The sequence below is a fragment of the Ptiloglossa arizonensis genome, chromosome 13, assembly GCF_051014685.1.
Source record: "Ptiloglossa arizonensis isolate GNS036 chromosome 13, iyPtiAriz1_principal, whole genome shotgun sequence".
Taxonomy (NCBI): Eukaryota; Metazoa; Arthropoda; class Insecta; order Hymenoptera; family Colletidae; genus Ptiloglossa; species Ptiloglossa arizonensis.
The window spans coordinates 13,272,017-13,293,770 of record NC_135060.1 but is presented as its reverse complement, the minus strand read 5'-3'; the positions used below and the strand labels follow the sequence as shown (position 1 = coordinate 13,293,770).

The following is a 21,754-nucleotide window of genomic DNA, read 5'->3' as shown; positions in this document are numbered from 1 at the left end:
GGATATTTTTCCAAACTGCCCTCTCTAATTTGGAATCGAAATTCGTTCCGACGAAATAGATATTCCACGGATTTATAACGCGAAAATACCACCGACATATCCCGTCGACGTTTACTCGACGCTGCAACCTTCGGGGACAATAGAGTTTACGACAAAGGCTCGGCCCGTTTAAAAGTTCATATTCCCGGGCCGGCGGCTATGGAGATCGGGCTTCTCGTATCGATTGAATCCAGTTTACGGCCGTCAACGAGAAACGTGAATTTGACAGTCATCTCCCCTCTCGCGAGACGAGGACGGGCAGAGTCGGTGCGCGACGATCGACAATGATCAGCGTATCCAGCGCCGATCGGTCTCTTTGCTGTTCTCGGTCTCTTTGCGCGCCGCATCTGACAACTGCTGAAATTAATGACGCCCTCTCGACGAACCGATGGAATCGGGGCCGAAAGAATGCTCAATTGGCCAACGAAATGTAGATTACCGAGAAACGTCAAGGGGGCGAAAGAATATAGTATGGATCGCGCGCGGCTTCGTCGCCAGAAAAACTGGCCAAATGTGCTTTTTCGAACTTCGAACACCGACGTCGGAAATAGCGCACGGTTATCGATACAAGTTCACCCGGCTTCGAAAGTCGGTTCATTCGACGAGACGGTTGAAATTCTAACTTAGAATCAACGGTCGTATTTTGTTTCGTTACGAAGCTTGAGTCGCGCGTTGTAGACAACGCGTAGATACAAGTTCTGTCTGAATTTTTTCGTCCTTCGATAAATGTGCTTGGACATTTATCTTAAATCGTACAAGTCGCAATCGAGGGAGTCTCGAGGAAAAGTATTTACTTCAACATTCGTTAGACGTTGCGTTTGATATTCTATTCGATTTCTTCCGTATTTGAATCTTTTCGTTATTTTTTAGCTTAAATAGCTCGTACGAGTTGCAATCGAGGGAATCTCGAGGAAGAGTAAACGTTGAACGTTGCGTTTAATATTCTACTCGATTTGTTTCACGTTTGAATCTCTTTGTTATTTTTCCGAAGTAAATTCAATTGTTTTACCGTTTACTTAAAGTTCAAGCGTAAGTCGAACGTAACCGATGCGTCGTTTAAATGCATTAAAAATTAACGCGGAAATGGCACGTGTACGTTTCTCGTTCGAAAATGGTTTCTTTGCGCGTAGAAGTAAATTAGAAACAACGAAATTAGTATTTCGGGCAGCTTTTTAAAATTTTAGACCATTGTGCGCCGTTAGCTAGCTACCTCCGCACGTGAATGTCTCGTGCCTGTCGGCACGCATCAGGGAGCCGGAGGAAGTTTGCAATCTGTAGAATTTTCTCTGTCCCCGTTGCTGATGAAATAAGTGACGACTGCCTGCCTGGTGGTCCGACCTTTAGCTGGAATAAGTAGTCAGGGTTCTTACTCGAATATAGTGTGTATAATAGATGACGATTAATCGGGTTAACTCTCGGTATCGTGACTGTTTATGTACATAATGATATCGTGGGGCAAAAAATGGCATTGGTATGAAAAATACTCTGAATATTAATCTATTTTGACGGAGAAAGGTGGAACACGATTAACATTTTAAATCAACACCTGTAATACGCAAATATTCGAACGAAACCTTGAACTTAATTCCGTAATCTTTTACGTCCTTTTTTTTATAACGACCAAATTGCTTACAGTTATTATTACTAAAATACCATTGAAGCAGCATTTTTAATCGAATTGGAACTCTGTAACGCTTCGAAAAACATGGATGGTTCATTATCGTGTTATTTCTCAGCAAAACTTTGAGTATTAAAATTTATTTCAATGTCTCGTGATTTTCATAGACGATAAACATCCATTTTAAAGAAACAATACTTCCAATCCGTTAACGTAGTTTCAATTTAGGAATATTTATTGCGGTGTCGTTGCAAAATTCCTTCTATATTTTCAAAGGTTGTATTTAGATACAGAATACATTCATCTTTCTATAATAGTAATAATCGTTTCTGCATTCTTGTAAGCTACGGTCGCATTTAGAAGCGAAACGATTAATATTCGCTCGCATCTGCGGATTTCTCCTGTCTTCGCGTAAAATCTGCTCAACCCAACCACGGTGATCCGAATGTTCGGTGATGGACGTCATGTTTCGAAAATATCTTCCTCGAGGCCTATAGAGTCGCTTGTCAGCGTTCCAAAATCCTCTGCGAAATACCGGCGTCAATTATACCGGCTACGAGAGCACGCGGCTCGCTGAGATTTCCTTAGAGATTACGAAATGAATCTGTACAGTCGGAATTGCAATCCTATAATATCATTTGGTAACGTCAGTTCACGGGGACCGGATAATCCTGAACAGAGACACGGAAACTAATAACGAGAACTATAATTTTACGATACAGGGTGTTTAATAGCACGATTCGGTGTAGAATATCGCGAATAAAAAAAATTCTTTAAAAATTGCGAAGAATAGGTAAAATTAGCGAAGGTCTGTAAATCATCCTCGTTGAAGTAATATTACAATCCTTTAATTCATTTTATTCGAGCCACGCTGTCCGAGTAGCTCGTTCTGACGTTAAGGGATTAAGTTTCCTTTATTTCTACACGATAGCTGTTCTTAAATTTCAAACTTGTACACGTATAATTCCATTCGACCGAACGAAAATGAATCGCAATAAAATTTTATACTTTAAACTTGACGTCTAACAAAATTTAGCATTCACGGTTCAAACATTCGGATGTATTTTATGTTTGGGTAGATTTTTTTTCGGTTAACAAATCTTTTCAATAACCTAAAAAAATATTCGACAACTCGACAAAAATTTTCAATATTTTCTATCCCGCACCGTGACTATCCTTTTTAATAGGACACGGATAAGTTCTACGAATTATGTTTATATTCAATAACCTAGAAAGAACGTTCAATGATCAAAGAAAAAACGTTCATTTTTTTATATCCAACATCATGATTATCCATCTTAATAATACACGGGTAAGTTCTATTGTGTTAATAATGAATGGCCTGGAAAGAATATTCGATAACCGAAAAAAATGTTCAATATTTTGTATCCCACGGCACAACTATTCTTTTTAACGGAACACGGATAAGTTTCACGGATGCTGTGCGAGTTTCCAACCCCCGCCCTCCGCATAGAACGCGTCAAGAGCGCAAAAATTCCGATGCGTGTCGAAATTTTTCGACGGCGAGTAGCATCGGTAAATTACGAATTCGAAACGCAAATCTCGTATGACGCGTGCAATTACAAATCGGTAATCTGATTCGGCGTAATTATATGCCATTTTCCCTCGACACGGCGGAGGACAAGTCGCATGCCTCGCGGGGATGGTTCACAGTGCGACCGGTTGAGCAAATCGCGGCGCGGGGAGTCAAATGGACTGTCACAGAGCGAGACGGTGGCGAACGCCGGGAAAGAGACACTGGAGTAAGCGAGAAAGAGAGAAAGAGATTGCGGAAAGCCGTGAGTGGTGCCGGCGAGGAGGTCCGAGAAGCGAGAGGGCAGCGTTATCGAGAGTACCCGGTATTGGCAGACCGTTTCCCAGCAAATAATTGGAAATGCAAACGGAACGAGCCTCCCTGTGATAGTTCGATAATTGAGTCTCTTATCAGTGTTTGAATGCCCTCTCTCTCGCCCTTTCTTCGTTTCTCTGTCTCTCCCTCTTGCTGTCTACCTCTTGTCTTCTCTTTTGCGTTTCCTCTCTGTTTCTCTCTTTCTCTCTCTCAGTCTCTCTCTCTCTCCTTTTCTCTCTACGTAGTCCTCTGTACCTTGGTGTACACGTCTCTGCTTTCCTCTGCCCCTTTCACGGTTAGCTCTCTGATTTTACATTCGTTTACCTGGCAGCTCATCGAGAAAGAGGCACGAGATCTCGTCGATGTAAACTATGCATTGATGCAGCCGCGGTTCGCATCGTTGCACACGTGTTGCTCAACGGGTGCGTAGAAATTTTGTTCCATGATTATGACTTGTACAGGGTGTTCGTTAAATAAGCGATCGGACGTGAGAAATATGTTCGATTCGCGGTAAAGCTGGGAAAACGTGGCGCAAACGTGGAACAGTGTAAATTATTTCTTTTATAGGCAAACCTTGAAACATGTACATCAACGATTCCAGTATTTGAGGAAACTGCCGGGAATGTAAATATCGTTCGATACTGCTCGGCATAGGATAGTGGAACGTATTTACGTCTCGACTGTTTAGTCACAGTTAGGTACTACGTAATGTTGGAAGTGCTAATTTGGTCGCGTTTGTTGCGTTGTATCGACAAGCGGAAGGGATAGTCACTTAGCAACGACAAACATTAGAGGGGGGAGTAACTGGTAGTGGTAATCATAAGGAGTGGAGATATTACGCGCAAGTGTGTCCTCTAGTAGTCACCTGTTTTCTCGCAATGAAGTTCTGTCGTATCAATTGAGTTCAAGATAGTCTCCTTGCTCGAGAAGAACGCTTCAAACGCTTTCTATGAAGTGTAACTTACAAAATTTGTATAACCTCGATGGCAAATATTTTCAGACATTTTTACCATCGCTACGAGTGAAATATATTCCGAAAGTTGCTTATTTTAGGATCACCCTGTAAGTCCTCTGCCTAGATTCAGATCCCTCGATTCACGTCAGTCAAGTGTTCTGCATTCCGTAGCACGAGTTTAGTATAGTCTAAGCTTAACGCATCGAGTAACCTACATTGATGGTCATTACTTCACTTACCGCATTTACTTAGTGATTTATTACCCTATTCCCAGCAGTTGCTTGAAAAAACTTGTGCAAATTATGCCTTCCAAATATGGTGACCGATCATTTATATCTGACTATATTTTAATCTACTCAGAGTTCAGTCAAATGGAGGAACAGGGTCCTTGAGGTTGGAATGGAAATCCAATTTTTAGTGAAAATAGTTTGACGAAACAAAAATGTGCATAGAACGATGGCAGTAATTTTAAGCGACGTTTATAATAGTCTGTCATTATGGTAATTACAAAACGTTCATGAATTTTACTTTGTGCAATTTTCTCACCCTTCGTATATTATGTTACGATGTAAATTATAAACATTTAAATAATTAGTTCGGTCGGTTTCCAGGAATCCAAGATTTTTAAATCGATATTTATCGTTGAAAGAAAATCAGGAACATCTACGAGGAAATTATAGATTCATTGGTCGTTTGCATACTTGTTTACCTACGTTGTATAAAAAATCGACCAATAGAAAAGAGTTAACGTTATTAGTAGAAAACATTATCGACTTCCAAATAGAAAACGTCAAGTGAATCGATTAACATCTCGCTCAACTATGAATATTTATAGTCTGTTGTTTTTATCTGTACATGTATCAACTCTGATGTATATCATACATAATCTTTATATACAGAATATCGAATAACTCTTTCGATGACATTAAGATTTGTTCGTTTAACAGCAGTGTACTTTGTAAACCATATCGGACCGCACTCGATCGTAACATTACGGTTGAACAAATTGTTCGGCGAATACTTCGCAATGGTCTTAATGTTTGCAAATGTTTGCAATTTTACTTAACAAACCAACCGATTAATTTTTTCTCGGTAAAATTAGCTGGTAGTGCAAAACGTGCTTAAAAAAGAGCGTTTCTGTAAAAAAAAAAGGAAATTGAAAATGCAGAACGTAATTTTTCTAAACTTACTTTTATTTTCGAGACGATTGTTTTTGAAAATTCCTGGGGTATACGCGCATATAGCTAAAACTTAATTTAACGCATATCGCCACTGGCGTTCATCTCGTTTGTACACAATGCATAAAGGAATTAATTTATCGCAAAAAATATTTTTTCTAACAAAAACACCGATGAATTGCCGAGTATCCGTTGATACAAACAATTTATTGTATCGTCGTTCAGCGTTTGGGACTCGATAGTGTTTCGAATGAAATATAAAAAATGTGGCACAAAATTAACAAATATTTATTTTTGTAAAAAATAAATATGTCCTAAATATTACCTATTTATCTCTATTCAATGTATGTATCTACATACGGAATGTTCCATGATAACGGCTCTTTATCTACCGAGGTACTGATACGCAGCAACTGCTTCGAAGTGAAGATCTCTGAACCTTGCGAGTTTTGCTTGCTTTGGTGTCGATGCAAATATCCTTACCGAGTACTAAATTTATAATTTCGAATCACCGCATTACTCGGATGGCTGCGATCCAGAAATCTCTCGCGACACAGACTCGTAGTTACCCTATAATTTTATCGACACACCCAGAACCAAAAGCGTGTATCGATAATTTCGTTAAGTGTGTAACAAGTCATCGTAAATTGAACAGTTACCGAAAGGAAGAACGCGTAACGCTAGTCGCATTCGTTTATGGATGTAGCAACACTTTGAAGTTAAGATCGAAAGCAATTTTCGTGTATTATACCTAATCTTTACAATTATTCCGATGTGACGTGTACGTTTACTTTCAATTTGGATAAGAAAGATGTCACAATAACGGTAATGACATGTTTAGGTTTACAAATGTTTACAATGGTAGATGTCCCGACGATACGCATAAAATCGCGAGCGAACATTTGCATACGGTGCGGTTTGGTCGCGAATTCGTTTCAGAAATCGACCTTTTTTTATCTAGAACTGAGACTCAGTCACGCGCGAACCATTCAACGAGGAAAGTGAACAAGATACACCAGGAGTGAGCGTAACAGCGAGCGAGTCTCGCATTACACGCGCTCGGTGGCCGAGCTTCAAAGCGATACTACACGCGTATCGGTGCGATAGCCGCTAATGCAAATTAAACGCTTTTATATTTCCCGTTGTATCACCGTGAGAGTATTATCGACGGATCGGCGAGATCCTCCGGATGAAAATGGAACCGAGCACGATCGTATTCGGACTGCATTTACTTACGCGTTGTACGCGTTATTGTTGAAAAACCGACAATTTTGTATAATTAAATACAATCCGAACTGGGTCGTGTTTGGACTCGTTTTCAGCGGGTGAACCTCAACGATTTATCGATAATATTTTCACGAAGGTGGAGCGTCAAATGCAAAAATTTTAATTTTCATTAGAGATGGAAATTTGATTCTGACTTCTTGATCGTTGTTATCAAAGAGTCGTTGTGGTACGGGGATGTTTTTGATGCGCATATCCGGGGAAATATCTTCGGGTACGCTTGAACGCTACTGTACCGTAACGTTAAAAATTCGAAATTCTCTCGGTAGCTATAATTTTCTAGAAGATGGCGAACTGCGTCGGAATTCGTGGATCTTGCGTCGTGGCAAAAATGCGGGGAAATAGACGAACAATTTCGCGGGCTGGCCAACAAGCGATTTACAGACGGTTGTCGGCGTTTCGTTAACTTACGTTTTCGCGGGCTGTTACTCGAGACGCGAGCAACGTCACGAATCTGCCCGTGGCCGGTGGGAGGAGTTTCAGTTTTGCGGTGTCGCGTAGCTCCGTGGTATTTGCGTGAACTGTGCGTGAACAGCCGCGTCGCGTTCGCGTGTTTGTCCCATCAGGCGTGCAGAAACGTCTGCACGCGCATAAATACACGGATGGAGCGGAAAACGACGGTATATCAGACCGGTGAACGCGCGCACATACTCGCGCAGCCACGTTCGCCCGGGCCATGTACGAGAATTTGCGTGCGTGTGTAGGTGGTACGTAATGCCGGCCGCACGGTTCGTTGTGGCGCCATAAACACCAGTGTGACGCCAATTACGCAAAGGGTCGACCGCGATGTTTTGTCGCGCGAGAACCGAAATTATCCACTGCCTCTCCTGCGTCCTCTTTCTCTCTCTCTCTCTCTCCCTCTGATTCATGCGTTCTCTCTCCCTCTCTCTTTCTCTCTCTCTCTCTCGAGTGCGGCCACCCTTTGGACTACACTTCCGCTCCCAATTGCATCGAAATTTCGGATAATTTCAGCCACTGTTATCCTCGTCGCATTCGTCGTCTCTCACGGATTATTAACACAGTTTTCGTGTATCCCCTTTGCAGAAAAAACGCTCACGAGATGGCGCTCGCGAAACTGTTGCGCCATACTGTAAATTCGTACCCAAGAGTCTCGTGTTCGAGTACCGTGTTTGCTAATCGGGAACAAAACCAAATTAAACCTGTTAAATTGCGCGTACGTTTTATTTTATTTTCATGGTATTAACAACAATTGATGCAAGAAATTCGTAATCGTTAATATCGTATATATTTGATCGGTGATATTGGTACAACGTTATATCGTTCTGTAAACGACTGATACGAGTATACATTTGTTTTATCCTTTAAGTAGCATCCGATGGTATTTCTTCTTTTGTATTTTTAAACACAGTACGAATACGTACGCGTTCGGGAAGGAATTTTTTAATTCTACGACATTGCTACGAGTTCGTACAATTTACGTAGACGGTAAATATGTTGTAGATCGCTTCGCAAAATTATTATCTCACGTTTCGTTGTTAGTCAAATTACCGATGTTATTTTATGCTGCAGCGAGATCGATTCAAATTACTGCTACTCGCGTTACAGATATTATTACGTATACCGCAAAGTTCTCCCGCTTTCAAGTGACCACAAAACTTGTCGTAACAACGAGATTTATTAATAGATTTTTCTGCCGTATCGTTTCTCTTATTAGCTACAATTTCTTTTCATTTCGCACACATGTTTACCGTTTACTTTTTCATCGCATCGGTTAGCCACCTTTTTGAGATTAAGTGTCCAATTGTCGTGTGTAAAAAAAATCCAGGTTAACGTTTCGTATTTCGAGATCGAATTAAATGCAGAATAATGAAGAAATTTCATGGTAGAAATGTCTCTAAACTATCTGGACATTTTGTGTACGATTCTGTACGCGGTAATGTCTTTGTAATACGTTTAACCTTCATTACCTTGTCAAATATTCTTAATTGGACCCTGTACTAGCCAAAAGTGAACGTTTTCCTAGCACAAGTTCATAACGAACGAGTGTCCAATGAATTTCTTCTATCCCATTAAATGCAAGGTATTCTGCTAATTTGGTTCCAAAATGGGTATAGCTCTTGATAATGCAGATTCCCTTATCGTTTGATTTAAATGTTATTCATATTCCGGATAAATTCAAGAGAAGTTTGTTCGAAAAGCCTGTACAGAAATTCGATACGATACATTGTGCGTGGTTCAAAATTGTTCGTTGAAAGTTTACTTCTTTAATACATGGTGCATAAAATCGTCATTGAGTTTTTAAAGGTTTTCCCCGTGGGGATCGTCTTTAATATTGAAATTTCCAATCCTCAGTTTTACCAAGTTTCCAGCTCAGAAACGCCGATACGTAAAACTCATATTTTAAACATTGAATTTTATTCAACGGTTGTACACAAATATATCGCACATATTTCAGACGTTAGACTATGGAAAATGCATTGGCACATTCAGGTCGAATAATTTTACCTTTTCGATACACTGGTTCGTCGATCCGGGGAGAGGGAAGTCGAATTACCTTTTTCGATGAGTGATCAGTGTTTTCGCTCGTTTCGCGTAACAACTCGCATAAAATTTCCCTCAACGAAGAAGCGTTAGAACGTATAAAATTTTTCATGTCGATAAAAGTTAACGCAAATAATCTTCATAAAATTCTCCATAAAACTTTCCATATTTCAATGTACGAAATACGTGTTATATGTTTATGCATACACCGTTTAAATAAAAATGCAAAATACAGGTTATACGTATCGGAATTCGTTCTCGAAACGCGATAAAACATCCTGAATAAATAATAACGTAATCCTTGGATTCGTTTTTAAATCTATCGTATTGCGGAGTTAGCGATAGTGCATTACTTCGTAATAGTTTATACGATACTTGCGCACAGGTTGGTCGCGTCTAGGTTAGATGGTTTGGGAGGTTAGAATCGCTGCATCGTGCAGTCTGCAGCATAATACCACTGCGCACCTCTGTCGCGCAACCCGAGAGCGTCTTAGCGTTTGCACTTACGTTTGGCGTGCTGTATGCTCCTTGCGTGTTTTGCAAATTATAAAGTTCTTTCCTTGAACACGGAAAAAACTCCAACAAACGAAAAAGTATCCAACGATACGTGCCCTATTATACGCGACAATTTACCCAAATGTATGCGAAAAAATCATCCCTACCTATTCCACCAGGATCAGATTTCATTCGTTGATAAAAAAATTTTAATCGTTATATTTCGCATTGTATCCTTGTACGAATATTATCGACGAATCGTCGAGGTTTTTCCAACGGGGACGAGTCTGATCGCGACTTCTTTCCGACTAGCTTCGATCTCCCAATGCCATTGATTGTTTTTAAAAAATGACTCGTACAACGTGTAAGTAAACGTACTCCAAATACGGCCGTGTTTAGTCTCATTTTCATCGGGAGAATCTCGCCGATCTATCGACGATACTTTCGCGATGCTAAAATGAGAAATATAAAAACATTTAATTTTCATCGATGGTTTATATATATCCGTTGTAAGTTTCTCGGCCGAGTGTAACGCTGGCTCGCTGTTAGCCGAATTCGCGACCAACCCCGGTTACGCGCCTGTCCCCTCTCAATCCGTATTCCACTACCGAGAAACGCTTCTAGGTTTCACGACGAACGATACCGCGTTGAATCGTTACTCCCGAAAAATGTCCTCGTCTCCAAGTTCGGAAAGTTAATTTTCTATCGGTCAGTCGTTAAGGCGGTATAAAACAGAGGGAGGGTAGAGTTCGCCTTATTACGAAACAATGTCGAGCACGGTCAGTTAATTCTGAAACGCGGAGCCTAAGCGGGCTGCAGCGTTCCTCGAGAGCGGGAATGCGCACCCAGCTTAATCAAATTCAAGATTAAACTTCGAAGTTTCGTAAGTCGTTCCGCGCCAATATTTGTCGGGGAGCGGTTTTAATTTCCATAAGTACCGTAATCTCCGAGTTTCCCCTACCATCCGCGCCGACCGTGGCGCGCGTCTATGCGTATTTATTAATATCGTTGATAACACGTGTATTCGCGTACGGAGCGTTTGCTCGGTATTCGGTAGTAAATATTGCAAATTTTCGACCGACGGGAAGCGTCGTGGTGCGTCTGTCGGACGATTCGCGCTTCAACGATTTAAAGGGACCGTTGCTCGGTCGCGCGGAATCTTTTCAGCGTCGAAGAAGAGAAAAAAGAAAAATTTCGTGCATCTCGGGCTTGATTAAATTTCTTTCGCGATAGCGCGCATCTGGTTTCCGGGTAAGCGAAGTGGCCTCGTAAAGATTCGAGGGACTTGGACGCTGCGCCCTGATACTTTTTCGATAGTCCGATCCGAGTCCCGTGTCTGCACGTAACCTGGAGAAATACACGGGTATACGGTAGAGGGAGGGGTAGACGGGTTGTTCGCGGACGACACGCAGGATCGAGTTGCAGCCCGTGATGCTTTACGGTGTATTTGTAAATCGCTCGTAACGGTACATCTGATTAAATTCCTCGCGCTATAAGGCGCACCTGGTGTCCGATTAAAGATCTCCGTAAAAATGAAATCTTGGCGCAACGAAGAAATTGTCGATGCCACTCGCGCGAGCGCGCCACGGATACGGAATTCGTATCCCCGTACAATTTGAGTCGTATTTTGTTCGTGCACCGCCACCGGTTTTTGCCCGTAAAGTTATCCGTATGACAAATTTAAAGGTTGAATTTTCAAAAGAAAGAAAAAAGTAAACAGTTTACGACCGAAGCGGATCCTCCTTGCGCGAGGCGTTTCGCTACCTTATCTTAAGTGGAATTGCTAGCGAGCTCGCGGTTCTTCGCGAACTTTTTATTCGTTTCGGCAACTTTTGCCCGAAACGGTTTACGAAATTATACATTTACTAAAAGTTCCGAGATGTATGGGCCAACACGATCGATTCGTACGATTAGGGGAAAGATACGTTCGCACCGCTGCAACTAGCCGGAGCAGTTTCGCTATTCACTTTGCTCGAACAACCGGCACGGAAGACACTTGAAGCAGTTAAAATGAAAAACAGCCACATTTCGGCCGCGAGCTTTGTTTTCCACCGACCGTGGAAAACAGAGCGCGCACGCGCACCCCGCAAATATCAACTTACAGATTCGTGCGAATAAAGTTGGTTAATTTGAATTTTTACTTCGTCGATGATATACCGACGAAAAAAGTTAATTTTGATCGAAATTCGCGAAAACCTTGTTAACTCGGAGATTACTTGATAATAATGGTTCGAACGGTAGCGATTTTAATTACAACCTTGTCTCTTACCCGCTTTTGTGCTTCTTGTCTCTTATGCTCATACGTGCCTGCTCCTTTGTACTCGCGTAACAATGATTTTAAATATACAAAGTGTAACAAACTGAATCGAGTTTTACGAAGTGAAAACGTAAAAATAGTATTCCAGCAATCGCGTTGTGCCAACAATTAGGATCAAAGCGCAGAATATGGCTTTGATCGCAGTATCGAATGTATTCGGCGAAAAAGAACGTTATATTTTATTATTGAAACAGGGTCCGTAAAATTAGATATTCAGAATTCCTGAAGTACGAAACTGTTACATATATCGGAATTTATCTCCGATACATTCAAGTTTTAAGCGAATGCGCATATATTATTTACGATAAAGAAATATACTATGCCATTTACAGTTACACAATGTAACGATACGAAACTGTAATTTATCGTAGCGAATTACCTTAAATTTGCAAATTTAATGAAAAAAATGCTTACCGTTCCACAGTGTACATATTTTTATCGCATCAAAAATGATAATTTATAACGTTTCACCCCATATCTACGATAGGAATAATACCGAAAGAAATTCGTGGCAAGTGGAAAATGCGAAGAAAATTCAAAGCTCGTGAAAATAATTTACTTTACACTTTCGACTTACTTTTGCGCAAGAAACTTTGCTATTATTTATAAACAAAGGACGAAAGAACAAGAAAAAAAGAAATAGGCTGTGTCAGTTTCAGAACGAACAATTTTTGTACCTGTACCCTCTTGAAAACAAATGCTCGGCATAAAAAACACGTGTTTATTTGCTTTCAAACGCGCAGGCACACTAACGCGTCAGTGCCTTTCGTATTTTTTTCCCACGGCGCGCAGTAAATCTCAGTCAGCGCACTCATGGATGCCTTCGTGCGCACTGTCCCATTAAATTCGACCCTTTTCGAGGGTTTCGAGTATGTTTTGCAACGGAATGTGTAAACGTGCCCTAAAAGAAACGAATAAAATGTACGAGAGCAAAGACAATCGGGTTGTCTATTGTCGGGCGTACTCGTACAACGTGTTGCAACCGATTTAATAAAGACCGGATCTTTTCGTAATTGTACATACGTGTATGCGCTACTTTGAAATTTGCTTTCTTCCCGTGTAATATAAAACTACATTATTGATTCACTTTTGCGATTATTGCAACAATAACGTAATTATATTTTCGATTGTCTTTTTAAGAACGACGAGCAACGTTGAACCAAAAACTAACGTATAAAGATCGATATCGCATCGACAATTACTCTTAAATATTTCATGCTATTTGTGTTCGTAACAACTTTTTCGAATCAGATTCACGATCAACGAAACGTTCCTTATATTCGTCAACGTGGCTTGTTAGCATTTTCTAACTTTCTACGAAGCTGTGTAACACGGTCCTCTTTCGCATTCGGTATCAGCTTAAATAGACCGTGGCTCGCGTAAGTTACAAACGCTACGAAATGTTTTCGCCCTTGTAACTTTCTTGGCAGCTATTTTCGAATCTTCGTTAAGTCTTGCGTTCTCGCAATAATCGTGGCAGCGTTTTCTTGTCTCGCGGCGTTTCCCTTCCATTTCAATTAGTTGGCGCTTTGTTTGCAAGTTTTGACGCCGGTTTGAAGTTTCGGCTGCACGGTGAGTATGCACGCGAAATCGTAGATGGTGCGGTAATGTTTCGCGCCTTCGTCGTTGGATAATCTACTGTGCGTTGTTGGAAAGATGATTAGCGGGAGCTCTACCTAGCCTTCTCCTTTAACTCTCCCGCGCTACCGGTTGCTTCGCACTGTCCCGTTTCGTCCGGTGCCCTTCGTCGTGCGACCGTGTACCCCTCAACTGGTATCCTAACAGTCGAGTAACTATAAGAAACGATTTACGCCACAACTGTCTGTTGTTCGTCCGTACCACCGAAGGGGAGTACTCTCGACACATTCCGAAGCCCGACCGCCGAACGATGTAACCCGAATATCGATACACTTGAGCAAAAAAGGTACGTAACAGTTTAATTCTTGGATTCGTAACTTTTTACCGCTTTCTCGTGGCCACGTGTCATCTTTCCAACAATGCGCAGTACCTTCTCGTCGATGTTCTGCACTGTGTACGTAAGCGAAAAAAGACACGCGATAGTTTAATCCTTCGATTTGTAACTTTTCGCCGCGTTTTCGTAACCGCGTGTCATCTTTTCAACAACGCACCCTACTTATTCGTCGAATTCCTATGAGTATTCACGTATTCGCGTTCTCGAAACGCGATAACATCGAACGAATAATAGGTCGATCCTCGAATTCGTAAGCTTTCTCCGCCTTCTGTTAATCGCGTGTCATCTTTCGTGCAACGCACGGTACTCGTCGAGATTCAGTTACACGAGGCGCGTAAGTAAAAGCGAATGTCGCGAGAAGGAAACGTTCGCCATTTCCCGTCGAATTGCACGAGCGGTCAGACACCGCTTACCTCGTAAATAGCCGGGTGTTCGCAATGGTGCGACGCTTTCGAAGAATGTTTCGCAATACGCTAATGGAAAAAGAGGAGGCGGTCGCCTGCCCGGAGATAGTAACAATTAAACGGTCCCGTGGACGTTATAATACGCGCAATTTGCCTGAGAAACGTGCGTGCGGAATTACGCTCAGTTCCGTGGCCGTCGTGCCGTTGCTCCGCGAGATACAAAGGGAGAATTAACGAAATTTCATTTACTCGAATTCGCGGCGATACAAGGTGCCGGGCGTCGGAGTCGATGAAGCTAGGGGCGCGCGAGGCGACTTCTATTTCCCGCTGAAGGCAGTTATTACATCGTTATTTCACCCCCGGCCGGCAACGCGGTATTAAATTCTCATATTGTCATGCTCCACGAGCTCATGGAACTGTAGTTCCCAACGGCGAATGCAGTCACCGCCGTGTGGATACTGTAATTTTTATTGATGGACCAACGAGTACGATTTAACACGGTGAAACACGGATATTTCGTAGTCTATGCGCGTTCCCTTTCGCGAACGTACCCAAAAGCAATGTAATCCCGTCGGATCGTAAGTTCGCGTTCTCTTCAATATCTTTATTTCGAAGGAAAAGATATCGATTCCATCGATAACGCGAAAGAAGAGTTTCGATTCCAGTTCAATGTATTCGAATATGGAGCGCCCGACTTTTTTTTTTCTTTAACGGGGGACACCATTTCGAGACGTCGAAAAGTGACGGGACAATTTTGCGAATTTGGTTTGTAAGTAGTAAACAAGAGTAAATGGTAAAGACTGAACGAAACGTGTAGTATTTTCCGGAGAATATAAATATAAGTTTCAGATTTATTTTATAGTGTTGCGAAAGTAAAACTCGTACGAAATAACAAAGTTATTCGCTATTCCCAGAACCACTTCTGGTGAAGCATTGTTTGTTGGAATTCGGAGGTTTGAAATAAAAAGATGTTGTTGATTCGTAAACTGGAAACTATTGTCTAAAATAGCGTACGATTTTTCGAAAAAATTTGAAGAAAAAACAATCATTTTTCCAAAAAAAAAAAACGACTTTAAACGTTTACAAAACATTGAATAATTAACACGTTAAAAATATCGTACGCTACATTGTAGAATACTTTGTGCAAAATATCTCCATAAAATTTGAAGTAAATCGAATGTGTAGTTCCAGAGATATCGTATCGATCGGATTGAAAAATATAGTTTTGAGAAAAACGTAAAATGAGTTTATTTATCGCTGCAACTTCGCTAAATGTTTGAATTTTAAAATATCTTTTCGACGTAACGTTCTATGCGCTTCACACATTAAGAAAATAAGAAAAAAATTCGATCTTTCGACTCGTCAGGGTGGTGTCCCCCTTTAAAAAAGTTTTTCCCCCGTTAACGCGTTCCCCATTGAAAGCCGTGTAGGTACACGTTTGCACTGCATACGGATAAGTCTCGTATACGGTACAACGATGATTTTTTATTTGCACATCGTATACGAAAAGTGAAGTACGAACCAGTGTACGTATACGCGACGTATCGAAAATATTTAATTTACCTTTTTAGTACATTTCACTTGTAATCGTTATTTTAAATTACGTTCTGAATCTTTTATTCCGATGTCTGTGCAAAGAAATAAAGTAGAAGGTAGAGAATAGTTTCACGTGTGCTCGTGACGGTCAATACTCTCGATAATGTATCGTATAAATTTACTCGACGCGTTCGATACATTTCATTTGTAATCGTAATTTTAAGTTAGGAGTCTTTTATTCGATATCCGTAGGAGCAAACGATGCAGGAAGTATAGAACAGTGTTACGTGTACGCGACACGTTGTCAAGAATTTTCAGTTGACCTGTTCGGTACATTGAATCTGTAATCATAGTCGTAGGGTAAGTTTCAAAAACAGCATTTTAGCTGGAGCTTGTTCTTCACGCGCTCGCGTGCTTCTCGTATCATTTGCTTTTACGTTCGTGTATCTGCATCCTTACGGTTGCGTAAGAAGGATGTTCGTGTACTTATAATACGCGCATACACGAACATAAATGCAGTAAAGTTATTGCTAAATGTAGCACAGTTTACGACGGGCGGTTTTACAACTGAACAAAGATGAGGAATACTTTCCAATTAAACTCTTTAATTTTTTGAAACGTTGCTCGTGTGGTGATGCATTATTATGGCGGAATAAAACTTTTTCTTAAGTTTCAGCGGTCCAAAATAATGTCCCGTTTATTGTAAAACTGTTATACGTATTTCGTACGGAGAAGAATTTTGCAGAAATTAGGAGAAGTATATTTTCCATCGCTTGAGCTAAAGAGATTTTCAGAGGTATTAAAATAAATGGTATTTAAGTTTACGTTTTACATTCTAGGTCCAATAACGTCGATAAACTTTCCGCGTCGATCTTGGCTTTCCATTTTCGAGGAACTTCCATTTCCATTCGAAACTTCGGAGAGCGAAACGTTTATAAAAGGTTTATTGTAAAATGAGGAGAACGCCGTGAAAAATAATAAGACGGGAAACAATTACCTTTACGATAACGTTTCAAGGAGAAACGAGTTTCGAAGTTTCGTTTCGTTTCGTTTCGACATTTCGAAACCCGTACGGAACACGAACTACGACCGTAGAAATGGATATAGCGAACTCGACGTCATACGAAAACCAGGTTAGGTAATTTATATCGTCCATTTCGTTAGATGCCTTCGTTGCATCTTACGTGTCGCCGCGTCCCGTTACAGCTCGCAAATCGACATTACTTTGGACGGTCTCGTTTTTATTTTCGCGTCGATGCTCGATGTTATCGTACGAGAACTAGGTTTCTTGCGGAACGACAAACTTAATGGAACCTTTACATCTGTTTATACATTCCACGGTCTATAATGCGCGGCACAATTACGCGATCGTTGGCAGTGTCTCGTAATTTAAAACGTAAGTTGGTTCCCTCGTGTACACGCGATCGTACATATCTCCAATGTTGACCTTTCTTTTTTTTATCGAAGAGGATTCAAATCAGAGGGTTGATAACGTTTCGATCGAAACGAAGCTCGAGAAAGCTGTATATTTACAAGCTTGTTTTCACCGCGGAAGCTCTTCCCTCCGATTATCTTTGGAACGTATTCGATATAATAGAAAATGACAGTATCGACTTTTAATGTATAAATTAGCATTTTATGTAATTATTCTTCGTTTTTATTACCGCATCGATCGCACATATATTATAGATTATAAGATTCCAGGTTTATTCTCTAGAGAATGTTTTCTCGTATTCCGTCCATTCTTATTTTATTTAATTCGTCCGTTTCCTGAAGCTATTCTATCGATCGAGGGTTACAAATTTATTCTCATTTTAACGAATTTAATCGATCATCGAACTTAAAATTTCAATTCGGAAGAAAAATCAGTAAATCGAACAATTGCCAGTAATTGTACAATCTTCGAGAAAGATAGTCGATGGTTTATCGAACGTTTCGCGATAGCCTAAAATTGTCCTCGAATCCTCGAAGAAACAAAAACCAGACGTTTGTTCGCGCAAGTGTATACTTTTAATTTCTTTGTTCGCGTTTCAAAATTTCTTTTCACCCGATAAACGTTCTCGTACGTCTTTCATCGGCGATCGAATTTGTTCGCCGAAAATTTCAATCTTCTCGTTCATCGGAGCTCGTTAAAGCCGACGCGAACGAATCGCGCGATTAAAACGAATTTGTGACGCGAATCGATCGGCCATAAATGCGCGACCATGCTTCCAACGCGATTAATACAATTTCTTCGAGCCCCCGTCGTTATTCGAGACCGTGATTTATCGTCTCGTAAAGCTTACGCTAAATAAGCAAGGATATCGGGGGCCGGCAACACGCGATTTTCTTGTAACACCTTGATATTCTTAAAGTCTCGAAGTTCCGTGGAAGTTTCGCGGGAAGCGAGGCGTAACTTGGAACGATGTTCGTAACCCTTGTTTGGACGAGCCCTTCCGTGATCAGGTTTATCCTACGAAATCGATGCAGACGCTGCGCCAGAAAAGAGGAAGCCGCGCGGAAGGCGACGAGGGTGGGAGTTGGCTTCGTTCGAATTAATTGCATCGCAACGAGAAGTTTCGCGAACGAATGCGTGGCACGCACGGCACTGCTCATGACGAACAATTTGTCCAATTACCGGTGGTCGTGCAATTCCGGCTTTAACACCGACGCACGATCATACGATAATAGTAAGTCGGTGTTTCCATCGCGTGTCACTCACCCTCTCCGTCTCTCTCTCTGTCTCTCTCTCTTTCGTCGTTTGAGCACATCGCGAAATTAGAAAGTTTCTGGAATTAGAATGCACCTTACGGGCGAAATGGATTTGCAGTAATTCCCGTTTTCGAGCGACAATTTTCAGACCGGATTCGACTAACCGCATCATCCTTTCTGCGGATCGAGGGCGATAAAATGCTCACGTGGGTTCGAATTCCATCGGCTCTTGAGAATTAGAAATAAAATGTTCGAGAGTAGTTTCCACCGGTGTGTCTAATCCTCGTTCGTGGAACACTTGGGGTCTCCTTGGACCCAGCGAGACTTTTGCCCAATTATACTTTCGGTACAACTTTCCATCCATCGTTGAGAGTTGAACAGAAAATCTTCGAGTGAATTTTCACGAGTGTGCTTGACTCTCACAACTGGGGTCTCTTTGGACCCGGAAAGACTGTTGCTCAATTGTACCATTGATACGATTTCATTCGGAGATTTAGTAAAGTGAGTTAAAATAATGGAATCTTCTTTCGAAATATTTGTACGGGCAAGGTCAAATTACGGGCCCATTTGGACCCAGATATGGTCTCTTTCGTGGTCGTTTAAACCGCTGGTGTTACCAAGGTCGATGGATTGGCGAGCTTCTTTAAAAACTTTTCGAACAAGTAATTGAAAACAGTCTGATCGAAGCCTCGTCTAAACTCGTTCTCACGAAAAAAACCTTGCTCGAGGATTTATTGATACTCTGGTAAATATACAATGGAAAGAACTAGGTTGTTGAATAAGTTTTGTCGTTTTTCCATTGTAAAAAAATACTACGACACTTGAACTTTGAACAACTGTAAATATACGAACGAGTCGACGGATCTACACGAAACTTCGCACGTGTTCATCGAACGGTAGTACCATCTTTGGATAAATAAAACGACGAACCTAATAGCTCCATTCCTTATCGAACGACAAAACGGCGTATCGAGCAACCTATTGTATCAATTTTCATGTTGCATCGTAATCGACGATTGTGCAGCCTCGCTTTGAAGTTTTTATTACCGATCGTGTATAATGCGAGACTCGCTCGCTGTTGCTCCATCTTTGTTCCTCTCGGTGTTTCTCGTTCGCTTTCTCGGTTGAACGATAGTTGCTCGAATTAAAAATCGCGACCCACTCCACTTTCGAGCGATCGGTCTCGAATTTATTTGCGAAAACGGAAATTACCGTAGTCGGCTTAAAGCTGTTCCTCCTTAGGCGGAGATGGTATATCTTTGGATAAACTTCTCTGGACGCGGTGGTCCGTTGATTCTCGTGAATCGACAAGTTCTTATCGCTTGGATTCATTTTCTACTTATCAGAAACTTTCATCTTTCTTTTTCATAAGTTTTATGCACGAAAGAGTGGTTAATCTCTCGCGGTCGAATCTCGGTTACTCAAACTAATTGGGGGTTCGGGTTATCGATTTCGAGATAATTGAACGATTACACTTTCAAACACGGGACACGATCAATTTTTCATTAACGGGACAGAGCTACAGTTATATCGAGAAGTTAAAGAGATGCGCGAAAGTGTAACCTTATTTCGCCACCTGAATTCATGAAGCAGCGTCCAATTTAGAATTCGTAATTTGTTTCTATTTAAAGGATCAAAAATACTGCAAGAAAATATCTATATTCGCGCAATATTACTAATTGCAAATGTTGCAGTAAACGAACGAAGAATGCTGAATTGTCAGTGTAGGCTTTAATACGTTATGGCCTGCGGAGCTTGAAATATTTCTGTTTACTTCGAACGACGAACTACATATTTTCCAAATTCTCTACTCGATCGTCAGTTTAATTGCAATTTGATTATATTCCAAACGATTAATTATTCCACAATTCGGGATACATATCGATACTCGTGATTACGGTGTTTAACCGAGCGATTCATTTGCTTCGTGATACGAGGATAAATTCAAAATGATGATCTACAGAAAGTACGAACTATCCCGGTATTAGACGACACTGTTCGAATAATTAAACGAAGTACAAAATTTGTATTCAACTGGAGTTAATTTCAAAGTCTAATCTCATCTTTTTACCCGTGTGGCGCAATCTGATTACAAAGGTAGGTACATGGTCGCCAAACACTCTGTGCAGTTGAAAGATTTTTATCATTAAACTTTGTTCCGCAATTTAAATTTCATTATTAACGCTCTACTGTGTAATCTACTTTGTTGAAAACCAAAAAAAAAAAAAAGAGAGAAAAAAAACGCGTAGAATTATCGGGGATGAAATTACGTTCGGAGCAAAAAGTGTTTAATCCATGTTTTCGCACGATGCACTTGTGTCGCGTAACTTTCGTTTAATCTTGTAAAAAATTTGTTCCATTACGATTCGAATCGGGGAAATCGTCGGCTCGGGCAAAAATGACTGTTGTCGTAGGGAATAAAGACCACGGTTAAATCTCAGATACACCGGCGACCAGTTACACTCTCACAATTAACCGTGTTGATTATGTGGTTTTAACCCTTCCGTGCTTTATTCAACATCAAGCCACTTGACCCCTTCCCAGTGGCCACTCCAGCTCCACCCTTTTTCTCCCTTTCTGTGCCTTCTGTCACATTCGTTTGCTCGTTCCGTCTTCGTTCCTGTTTATCGTGTGTACCTAGCAAGCTCACGTAGGTAATCGTGTACGTTTACATGCGTCCTGCGGATCACAGGTCCTGATTCGTGATCGCGCTGCCTCGTGATTACGGCGTTTAACCGAGCGATTCATTTGCTTCGTGCACACTGCGCCACCCTGCATTTTCTGCTCGATTCTGTCGAGCATCGGCCGCCGTCAGCATCGATTTCTCTCGATGTGTGGCGCGACAGGATCGATTAGGAATGCCACTCGGTTTCCATTCCTATTTATTTCTTCGCAACCGTCGCTCGATTCTTAC

The 21,754-nt window shown here is 41.1% G+C and overlaps 1 protein-coding gene and 1 long non-coding RNA gene across 17 annotated transcripts in view; both read left to right on the top strand.

Annotated features, from left to right (window-relative positions):
• Positions 1-21,754, top strand: part of LOC143153680 (protein muscleblind) — a 648,624-nt gene that overhangs the window by 316,702 nt on the left and 310,168 nt on the right. The window lies entirely within an intron of this gene.
• On the top strand, positions 4,408-4,946 carry LOC143153700 (uncharacterized). The gene is made up of 2 exons (XR_012993896.1): positions 4,408-4,568; positions 4,822-4,946. It is a non-coding gene; the product is annotated as an uncharacterized LOC143153700 (long non-coding RNA).